General features: G+C 36.9%; 1 long non-coding RNA gene across 1 annotated transcript; it reads right to left on the bottom strand.

The window, feature by feature from the left end:
- Nucleotides 1-220: 220 nt before the first annotated feature.
- On the bottom strand, nt 221-8,111 carry LOC137092373 (uncharacterized). Its single transcript, XR_010908250.1, has 3 exons — nt 8,025-8,111; nt 7,113-7,230; nt 221-677 (listed from the first exon to the last, which is right to left on the bottom strand). It is a non-coding gene; the product is annotated as an uncharacterized lncRNA (long non-coding RNA).
- Between the last annotated feature and the right edge of the window lie 616 nt (nt 8,112-8,727).

Raw genomic sequence — 8,727 nt, 5'->3', positions numbered from 1 at the left:
AAATGAGGTGTCTTTCACTGCTTACTGCACTTTAGCAGTCTAAAATCCCTTGTTTTTTAACCATAATGCTTAAAAATGCAGGCAGATGATAAGATTTCATTACCACACAAGCAGAACAGCAACGTAACTACGATAGAGATGATGGTCCAAAATCAGTAGCAGTTGATACATTTCTACCAGTTAATCATATCTACCAGTATATAGCCCACCCCTATTGTAGAATATTAAGCGTCCCAAACTAAGCAAGCCTAAGGCGACAGTGGCAAGGAACCCAAAATCCATCAGGTGACAGAAATGGAGAAGAAAAAACCCTTGGTAGAAACCAGGCTGAGTTGGGGGACCAGTTGTCTCTGGCCAACGAACATGGTGTGAATATGATTCAGGCTGCATTACAAGTCAGACTATGGATTGCAATAATTCAGAATATTTCATCTAGATCCACCAGCTTGAAGATCAGGATACAACATGCCGACATGGAGTTGAAGCTGGCCTTAGGGGTCTGTGCAGAGGACAGAGGATCTGTGTTGATGGCTGTTAGCAAGTTCCTCACAGGGGATCCGTCTCTAGGAGTTGTCTAGTTGACATGTTATCTGTTGACATTTAGGGCTGCGTTGATGTCTAGGTGCAGGTCCACCATCTGATCTGGATTTGGAGCAGATCCAGCTGACAATGGTAACCTCGGGATAAGAATGAAAGATTGTTAGCAAAGAATACACCAAATAAAACCATTACTGTACCTTATCGCTGCCATATTTATATAAAAATGTGTATGTCACTTTTATGTATATAGATTATAACATCCTAAACACTAAAATTAGGGTTTTATTGACATGATTTATTATTTTGTGCAAAAAATACTGAAAATTTGGCTTCCCAAACGTTAATTTTAATCGTGTCTGGATTTACTTTCAGTGCAGAAACAACTACTGATCCTTGTATCATTTGGTTAATTTCTACAATTCAGAAAGATCAAACAGATCTTAATATTAATCTGCACAAGCGACAATCAGGTCAGTTTTGGGAAAGATCTTGGGACATGTGGTCTTCACCTCACAGCCGGTAGGAAAAAAATCGGGATAGGACTCAGAAATCATGTTCATGGAAGTGATTATTAACGTTTAGGGGTGTAACGATACACTCGTGTCACGATTAAATATGTATCTCGATACTGAACTCCCGACACGATATGTATCCCGATACGATATGTATCCCAATAAGCCGAAATAAAGTTTTTATTTTTATTTTGTACTTTTTTATTGTTATTATATTATTATTTTTGTATTATTATCAGGACCCACAAATATTCCCCCATTGCATTATTATTAATTATATTTAACATTATGTTTTGTCATTGTATGATTCTATGTAATGAGATTATTAATGTAATAGTGTCACTGAAACTCTGTAAATTAAAAAGCAAAAATCCCTCACGAATTACTCGCACTTTCAATGCAGGCAGCATTGCTCATGCTCGCTATGTCCTGCTGTTCCTGCTATTAATGCAGTATAAGAATGAACCATCTAAACTGCTTTGAATAATCATACTACTAAAACTAAATATGATCTGGTGATTTAAATTATGTTTGCGCTTTCACTAAGGATTGCCGCTTTAAATGGTGTTTGCACTTTGACTTTGGAGGAGTGCCACTTTAAATAATGTTTGCGCTCTCACTTTGAAGAGGGTCATTCCAGCAGTGCATGCATTTCAGATGATCAATGCAATCAATCACAGTTCTAATCGCAAGAAAGTGTGTCAAAATGGCCGCTCTCAAACTGTAAATGTTTAGCTCATCCAAGAATTTTACCTCACTTTCATGTTGTTTTCGCACGTCACGCAATCATTTGAACGTCTGTGTTTACTACAGAATGTTCACTGTGTTAAAGCTACACTGTGTAACTTTTTTAGTTTATTCTTAGCTAAAAACACTTAGTTCTTTCAAAAATATGTGCTCATTAATGTATGTAATGTGATGTAATGCACTTCTTTCAAGTAATAAAGTATTCTCGTAAGTTTATAATATACCATTGAAAATACATACGGGTGAGGGGTTCGAATGCCGGTCGTCATTTTGCCCCTCCATCTTAAAGTACATTAGCCAAAGAGGGACATACCCGTAAATTCAAGCTTCGCCTTTCGCGTTTTAACACTCGATGGCACCGTGTCGAATGTGAAGAGGGGGATTGCCTTGTTAATCTTGGACTAAATTGGCCACTGTAGGAGTTAAAACAAAATCGGAATTGAGAGGAACAGAAACTAATAATCACTGGTTGGTCAAATACCTTTTCACCACTAGATGGGGGAAATTATCACACAGTGTAGCTTTAAATATTTTCACCACATAAAGCCATTGTGTCTATTCAGAAGACTTGAAGATTTCAGAAGATTTGGATTAGACCACTTGATTACTTTATTTTTTGCATCGTTTAAGTTTGAGAGTAATGGACTTTAAAATGGGTTTCATAAAGAATATCTTCATTTGTGTTTGGAAGTTAAACGAAAAACGACATTATGGTGAGAATTATGACAGAATTTACATTTGAGGTACATTTGTAAATTTGTGTCTGGGTAAATTGTACCTTATAAATAGTCTTACTACAGCAAGTTGAGCCTTGGATAAAACAACTACCGTATTTTCCGGACTATAAGTCGCTCCGGAGTATAAGTCGCATCAGTCAAAAAATGCGTCATGACGCGGAAAAAAACATATATAAGTCGCACTGGACTATAAGTCGCATTAGGGCAGAGCTGGAGCCGCGCGCATGCGAGCACGCGAGCACCCGCGCGCGCATGCGACCACCTGCTCGCGTGCACTCGCTCGTGCCCGCTTCACTGCATAACCCGAGCAGAAGAAAGAAAGTTTGAAGTGAGTGAGAAACTTGTAAGGGACTGGCGAAAAGCAGAGGTTACTTTAATTGTGATGAAGAAGAAAAAGAAATCTACTTGCGGACAGTAAGCAAGATGGCCAGAGCTGAAGGAACGAGTCCACAGAGGCTTGAACTCTCTGCCGGGAGAGGCTCTGCCGCGCGAGACGAACGCTGTGAGAATCGTTCTCCGCTGCATGTTTTACTACATGCTGTTTGTATTTTGCAGAATAAGATTTTCTTTATGGGAGCATTTTGTTTGTGTTCAGTCTTTCTAAGTTGTTGTGTATAAGTAAATATTAGGCTACAGGAGCAGCATAGAGCGCATTCTCGCGGCTATATGTTTATTCTTGTCCGTCAGTATGAATTAAATTTGATATATAAGTCGCACCTGACTATAAGTCGCAGGACCAGCCAAACTATGAAAAAAAGTGCGACTTATAGTCCGGAAAATACGGTATATTGCAAATCATATCGTTTCCATCAACGATACATATAGTCACATTTTATTAATGCAATATAACAATTTATCATTACATCCCTATTAACTTTACTGCAGTGTGAAGCAGAGCAGGAGCGAGTGTTGTGGAGCTGAGCAAGGCTGCTGGAGTGATTGTTAATGAGATGAACAACACAAGCCTCACGAGCAGCGCGAAAAACTTTGATTATGCCATAGTCGCCGGCACTATTTCTGCTTTTCTGGTAATGAGTATGAGGTAACACAGCTCTGTTTATCATATAACACATTTGAGTGAGTTTTAAATTATGTTATGACGTTACTCTGTGCGTTCACTCAGCGGCTGCTGTGACACTTGTTAACACTACAGTCGGAGTAAAGCGCATCAGCAGAATAAAACCAGAAACCGAGGGTTAAGAGATATGATGACATCAGTAGGCGACACCCTCACACGTCCCGGTTCCTTGGTTAAAATAGCAATTTTCTCACGATTTACAAATAGTTGGAAACATTTGGGATATTGAAGGTTCTCAACTGAACAAAATATGTAGTATTGGCCTAGTGGTTTTGGGATATCTTACTGCAAATGTTACATAATGCTATTTTACAAATCTAGACGCACCCTAGCGGCAGCAAATCTAATTTGCCATGAGTTTAGTCTAGCAACTCTAAATACACTTCTGAGCTGTAAAAACCAAACTCTGGTCAGGCCAAACACATTGTGTGTAGAGCCAGTGGGCGGGGCTTAACATAATGACGGCAGAGAAGGTTCCGAGAAGGTTGGTGGTAGCGCTATCCTATCGCGTGCAGAGGTAGTTTGAAAGACAACCGTTTATCCCGCCCCTCGGACTGAGCCCTGTCAATGGTGAGTTCCCAGAGCTAACTTCCTGATGTGGCTCTGGCTTGTCAGGCTAACTTAATGCAGTTTTAAGTGAACATTTGGGGAGCAGTTGGGGAAATGATGTCTAACATTATATTAGATCTGTGAATTAGGTCTTTATATTTATGTTAATGAAACAATAAAAGAAAAAAGGTAATCACTCACTGTTCTTAACTGAACTACATTTGTAGCTTTAATAATGATCAATTCATTTGTAATAAACACACTAAAGACTAAACATTGATTTTTATTTTATTTGATTATTTGTTTTTCTTCCCTAAAAAGTTTAGATAAGTAAAACACTACAATATCTATACAGCTCTGGGAGAGAAAAAAAATTAAGAGACCACTACAAATTTTTTCTTAAATCAGCATCTCTACAAGTATGGAAGCCTACAAGTATATTCTGGCTTTACTGGCATAGGGATACAGTGAGCGTCGGGTTGCTTCCATCCTTAAAATTTTAAAGACGGCGGTTCATAAGAACAAGGTCAAGCAGCAGACATTGGGGACAACAAAGTTACAGACTGGCAGAGGGCGAAAACGACTCTACACTGACTGGAATGACCACCAACTCATTCGAATGTCACTCAACCATAGGATGACCTCAGTTGACCTACAAAAAGAATGCAAAAGGCAGCTGGGGTGAAGTTCACGGCGAGGACAGTTCGAAACAGGCTCCCAGTGGACAGGGCTGAAGTTGTGGAAAGCTAGAAAAAAGCCCTTCATCAATGAGAAGCAAAGAAGAGCCAGGCTGAGGTTTGCAAGAGACCATAAGGATTGGACTGTAGAGGACTGGAGTATGGTCATCTTCTCTGATGAGTCCAATTTTCAGCTTTGTCCAACACATGGTCTTCTGATGGTTAGACGGAGGCCTGGAGAGGCCTACAAGCCACAGTGTCTCACACCCACTGTGAAACTTGGTGGAGGATCGGTGATGATCTGGGAGTGCTTCAGCAATGCTTGAATTGGGCAGACTTGTCTTTGTGAAGGACGCATGAATTAAACCACGTACAAGGTTGTCCTACAGTCTAAAAAATGCTGGGTTAATAACAACCCAAGTTGGGTTGAAAATGGACAAACCCACACATTGAGTTGTTTGAAAGGGTCCATTCACTGGGTTCAAACAACCCAATTTCTGGGTTTGTCCATTTTCAACCCAACTTGGGTTGTTAGTAACCCAGCGTGTTTAGAGTGTAGAAGAAAACATGCTTCCTTCTGCTCTGACAATGTTCCCCAACTCTGAGGACTAGTTTTTTTTTGCAGTGGTCTCTTAATTTTTTCCAGAGCTGTATATATATATATATATATTATATATATATATATATATATATATATATATATATATATATATATATATATATATATATATATATATATATATATATATATATATATATATATATATTAGGGATGCCACAATACTCAATATAATATTGAACCGTTAGGTACGCATTCATGGTTCAATATGCGCCGGTTTTGCATTTAATTAATTATTTCCATTTCCCCCCGTTTGAAATATTCCCATAGACAGTAAAAGAAATGGACAGAGCTATCCCATTGACTTCGATGGCGGAAAGTGAGATCAGTAAAGGAGCACTCATTTCCTGATGGCTGAGCGAACTGCGCAGGGTCAGACTGAGCTTGAGGACGTAGACGTGACGTGAGCCTCCTGTCTGACAGCTGTGAGTCTTCTAGTAGATGTGGAAAGTGAAATCTGAATCACATTGTTTAAATATTTTCTCCCATTGCTTTTGGTTCTCTATGGGCTTCTCCCCATTCTTCCCCCTTGACTTTATCAGACTTTATGTCTCCACGTCCCCCTGACTGTCTCATAGACAGTAAAAGATTGCCTGCGAGCGTCTCCTCTGGTCTATACGGTAATTTCTCAACTGTGCGACAGAGTCGCGTTGGTTATGACGCAATAGTTAGCCTATTTTTACAAAAACAGCTTCTGCGGGGCAATAGTGTAAGATACAAGGTAATGGAGCCTTTTATGCATTGTCGAGTTTCTTTAGAAATAAACAATGGACAAATGGAGTCTTTAAACGCCTCAGATGTAAAGTTATTCACTGTCAAAGAGACGCAAAAATGAATGGGAGTCAATTGGATGCTAACAGCCGGTGATGGCTTGGTTAGCAATGGTCTGATCAAGTCAAGGGAGAAGAATCGGGAGAAGCCCATAGTGAGCCAAAAGCAACGGGAGAAAATATTTAAACACCCTATGGGTGGAACGCTTTCCGAGCGCTAGATTACCCCCTTGAATATTCCTCTTTATTTATTCTGCTCTTTTTTTAATGGTTTGCCTGAGTCTATGCGCTGATTTGAGCAAATATCCAATCATATGCACTAAAGTTAAGGGTGTTTACCCGCATTTACGTTTATACTCTACATTTATTCATTCAATTTCATACTTAAATGCTACTGTACATCTCTGAGCTGCCACTGTAAATCTTTATATATATTTATTTTATTTAATACAATACACTGGGAATGTGTATACATTTTTTTATGTAAAGTTTTAAGTTTAAGTAAGGGTTTTCAAGTCTTTTAAGTAAAATAAAGAAAGAGTATTGCAATAAAAACCATTTTCTCCTTAACCTTTTTCTGTTCCTGTCACCTAAGAATAGAAGAGCACAAAAAAAAACCCCGAACCGGAAAACCGTGGTTAAAAACCAAAGTAAGGTTATGTATTGAACCATGGACTAACTGTATTGTTGCATCCCTAATATATATATATATATATATATATATATATATAGTTTCTATTACTGTTTTTTATTGCATATTTCTTCTAATTTTTATTAACAAAGATGAAATAGATGAGATAGACCTAACAAGTGAAGTGAAGTGTAGTCCCGGATTTACTCCAAATGATTACAAACAATTAGTAAAATAGACCGTGTAAATTACTTGCGTGTCCATTTTCGTTACTCCTTTTCTCTTCTCCCTCTGTCTCACTTGCAATTTGAAGCCATCTGTTGAAGTGGGATTCTACAGCTTACTCGCTTGCTCTGTGATCCTGTTGTTTCTGTAATACAACTAGTTAGTGCAGTTTAATGTCAAATTTATACATAGATGAATTTCAAAATTATACATTATAATTATAACATTATAATTGGGAAAATACGTTGACCATACAGAACTGACTGCAGGTTGGTATACAGTGAGTGAAAGTGAAATCATGCTGGTCTATGCTTTTTTTTCAGCAGAAGACAATGTGATTTTCAGTTCGAAGGACTTCTTTGTAACGTTAGTGATGGGAAGATCAGATCATTTTACTGATTTGGATCTTTAAATCATTTAGCAATCACCTCAAGTAGCGCAAACTTTGATAACAACTTCATATTTAAAATAAATAATAAAATAATGATAATAAAAACTATACATATTGCAGGCAAAATAACAAATTATGAGAAACAGATGATTAATTTAGGTTATTCTGGTAACGTTAGGCCTTGTTCATACTTTTGTCACGTGAGAGCCGCATAGACTAACGTTAGTACAGCAATGAAACAGACAGATATTAATATTTTATCACCATTTATTTAGCAGTTAGTAATTATCAAAAATCACGTGACAAATGTATGAAAGAGAGGTGAACTAACGATAATCAACTTGAATTGCTAACGTTATGTCACTTACAAAATCCTTCAGGTAATGGCAAAAGTTTTGAATTGACAAAATAACTAATGTTTGATAGCTAACAATTGTAGCTTTCATTAGCTAACGTTTTAATATCACATAACATGCAGTAAGTTACTCCAACTGAATATAACGAAGCAATCCCTAAAACGAAGCAATATTTTTTTTATTAAATCTTACCTTAACTTTCTTTGCCGTTTTCCACCGTCAAATCTCCAAACAAAAATCCTCCTCTGCAGCTCCGTCTTTTGGGCGCCTTTTCCGCGGCTATTTTTTAAATTTAAAGGGCCGGAAATAGGAACTCGAACCAGTTGATTTAAAAAAAAAAAAAAAAAAATATATATATATATATATATATATATATATATATATATATATATATATATATATATATATATATATATATATATATATATATATATATATATATATATATATTCTAGCAAGGGATAAAAAATGTTTTTTGTAATGAAAGCATAACAAAAAAAAGGGTTGAAAAAATTTGCCTTCAAAATAACAATAAAATGTTCTCATAGCAGGTTTTGCTGATTTGTCATTCATTTAGCCTACTCTTAAATGCATATCTCAATTAATATACTGACAGGTTATAGGACAGGACATAAATGATACAGATAATATTCAATATTTAAGTCAATATTTAGCAAAAATGAAAGACAAATTGAGTATTTTATTTATAATAATTTAGAATATCAGGGTCACTTGAAGCGGTTTATAATGACACTGCCTTACAGTTCCATACATTTACAGGTGAATGTGATTTCAACAAGACTGTTTCTGGATATTTATAACATTGTTAATCCTGCATTCCAATCAACAAATCATATTTCAGTGACAAGCTTAAAGTTTATGTCAAGTTTATGTT

This window comes from Pseudorasbora parva, chromosome 11, assembly GCF_024679245.1.
Source record: "Pseudorasbora parva isolate DD20220531a chromosome 11, ASM2467924v1, whole genome shotgun sequence".
NCBI lineage: Eukaryota > Metazoa > Chordata > Actinopteri > Cypriniformes > Gobionidae > Pseudorasbora > Pseudorasbora parva.
The sequence above is the reverse complement of the archived record's forward strand: the minus strand, read 5'-3'. Positions and strand labels throughout refer to the sequence as shown.